The sequence below is a fragment of the Octopus sinensis genome, unplaced genomic scaffold (assembly GCF_006345805.1).
Source record: "Octopus sinensis unplaced genomic scaffold, ASM634580v1 Contig15161, whole genome shotgun sequence".
NCBI classification, from domain to species: Eukaryota; Metazoa; Mollusca; class Cephalopoda; order Octopoda; family Octopodidae; genus Octopus; species Octopus sinensis.
Window position 1 is genome coordinate 34,037 of NW_021833574.1, and position 3,464 is coordinate 37,500.

Here is a 3,464-nt window from a genome sequence, read left to right on the forward strand (position 1 = left end):
GAAAGAAAGTTGTGGTGAAAAGGTACAGCAAGGTTCGCCACAACCTCTTGACGGAGCCTCAGGTGTTTCGGCTCAATAGACACTCACAACGTGAGTCCGTTGCCCTATCCACTGGGTCACTGCGCCTCCACACATTATAAATACATACATATTGTAATCCCTCGATCATCGCGGGTGTTAAGTTTCAAAACCTCACGCAATAGGTGAAAACCTGCAGAGACAGTACTGTACTGCATATGTTAAAAATTATCTTTTTTTTTTTTGTTTCAGTCATTTTGACTGCGGCCATGCTGGTGCACCGCCTTTAATCGAGCAACTTGACCCCAGGACTTATTCTTTGTAAGCCCAGTACTTATTCTATCAGTCTCTTGTGCCGAACCGCTAAGTGACGGGGACATAAACACACTAGCATAGGTTGTCAAGCAATGCTAGGGGGACAAACACAGATACACAAGCACACGCACACATACGTACATATACATATATACGACGGGCTTCTTTCAGTTTGCGTCTACCAAATCCACTCACAAGGCTTTGGTCGGCCCGAGGCTATAGTAGAAGACACTTGCCCAAGGTGCCACGCAGTGGGAGTGAACCTGGAACCATGTGGTTCGTAAGCAAGCTACTTACCACACAGCCACTCCTGCGCCTATATCTATTTGATAAAAACTGCAAAACAACACCATGGAGGAATCGATGTAAGCTTAAATAATGAACCGCGATAGGCGAACCGCGATAGGCGAACCGCGATAGGCAAACAGCGATATGACGAGGGATTACTGTATATACATACATATTCTTTTATCCTGTTATTTGATTCAGTGATTTCACTGCGGTCATGCTGGAGCATCACCTTGAAGGGTTGTAATCGGACAAATCGACACCTGGAATTAGGTTTTTTTAGAAAGCTTTATTCTATATATATATATATATATATATATATATATATTGCATTCACAGTGGCAAAATCCTAAGATCGCGATTTCGATTCCTCAGACCACCGGTACATTTATGTTCTCATGCGAAACACTTCATTTCACGTTGACCTAGTCAGCTCAGCTTTAAATGGGTAACCCTACTCTCAAAAAACCAGATATGAGGCATGTATACGAGATGTGTCTATGAGTAATCTATACAGACTATAAACTTGAGCAGACGAGTAACCGATGATCCAGGACACGCCGCTAGTCTATAGTGAATAACTTACTTCTCCTTTCCTTCCCCGTCACCAAAAAAAAAAAGAAAAAGAAAAAGAAGAGAAGAAGCTTTATAATCTACTTCGTTTGAACACGTTTTGTAGTGAAATAATTCATTGATTCATTATATTCATAAAAGTCTACCTGGATGTGTGACGTGGCAAGGCCAAGACAGACAGACACAGATACTCATTCAAGCATACATTCACACACAGTCACGTCCGCACACAGAGGTAAGTACACACATGCAGGTACACATGTATGTGTGTCTATATATGCACGAGTGTATATGTGAGAGAGAGAGAGAGAAGTATATATATGATGATCAAACTTATAAGCTTGAAAATATATATATATGCATACATATATATATACATATATACGCATTTCTACACACACATATGCATATAAACAAACCCACCCAAAACACCTAGATATTAAAAATACACACACACACACACACACACACACACACAGACATACACACACACACACACTCAGGTATAGTTATACATACACCCACAACACCGACTCACTCACACACGCACAGGTATGTATATACTTACATACATACATACATACATACATACATACAGACAGACAGACAGACAGACAGACAGATAAACAGACATACAGACATACATACAGACAGACAGACAGACAGATAGATAGATAGATAGATAGATAGATAGATAGATAGATAGATAGATAGATAGATATATAGATAGATAGATAGACAGACAGACTTTAGATAGATAGATAGATAGATAATAGATAGATAGATAGATAGATAGATAGAGAGAGAGAGAGAGAGAGAGACAGAGACAGACAGACAGACAGACAGACAGATAGATAGATAGGTAGGTAGATAGATAGATTGAAAGATATGCATACCGGGGTAACACCAGCTCTCACACACAAGCATATCCCTACATACATATATACCTACATACATATATAGATACATCCATATATGTCACAGCGATTCACACACATACACAGGAATATCTATCTACGCACACACAGTACCGACTCACACACACTCACACACACGCATTCACAAAAGCCGCCAACAATGCAATTACACTTACATAACAGATATTATATTCAAACCGTATTATTACTTTTTTTATTTATTTTTGTAGTGGATTTACCTGAATTGCAACAAATTTGTTAAAGTAAATGAACTGTAGATACACTATGCGTGCGTGTGTGCGTATGTGTGTGTGTGTGTGCGTGTGTGTGTGTGGGTGCGTGTGTGTGTGTGTGTGTGTGAATATGTTTCTTTTTCTGCATATGTATGAGTATAGATAGACAGACAGACAGATAGATAGATAGAAAGATAGATAAACAGGCAGACAGACAGACCGAGAGACAGAAACAGATAGACAGACAGACAGACAGACAGGCAAATAGATAGATAGATAGATAGATAGATAGATAGATAGATAGATAGATAGATAGATGGATAGATAACTTTTTATTGTAGCCACACAGGGCTAAACACAGAATAAAAATGGACGAAATACAATGTAGAATTTTTTCTTTTCGAGGTGGGATGGGTGGGGCACAAAAAAACAAAAACAAACACGTTTGATCAATAGGGATCTGTGGGTTGTGTGGTGTATAAAAAGCAATATATATATATATATATATAAGGTTCACAGTTTAGGTGTATCCTTGGAAAGAAAAACCTACAAAAAAGACCAAGGTCACCTCAGACAGTTCGAAAATGAACACATGAGTAAGTCGCCTTACTTCTTCGTTGTCTCTTTTGGTTACAGATTTATGCTTAAAATAGTGTCGTCTTTCATACTCACCATTTTTGCCACTTTTACACCCACTTTTTTATTAAAACATTCGTTCGACAAAGCCTTCCTCTCTATTCTCATCCTCCTTTTCAAGTGGTACTTGAAAAAGTTGACGAGAGACTGACCAGAGAGGAAGGTGTTTGTTTGCAGTCCTTTCAAACGCGTCCACCACACACATTCTTTCGCCATAGCCATCAGCGTAACGAAAACCGTTTTCTCTTCCCGTTTAAAGGAAGGTGGTGGAACAATATCCACGTTATACTTGGCCGATAGGCGGGCCCGACCTACACGTGACAACAGCTGTTCGACGAAGGTCCACAGCTCTGAAATATCTGGACACTGCACGAGTGCGTGCAGAACGGTTTCGTCGCTCTGATTGCATCTCGGGCAGGTCGGTCCGGTGATGGTTTTCGAACCGTGCCTGTAGCTCTTCTCTCGAACAGGTAATGCGTCTCGA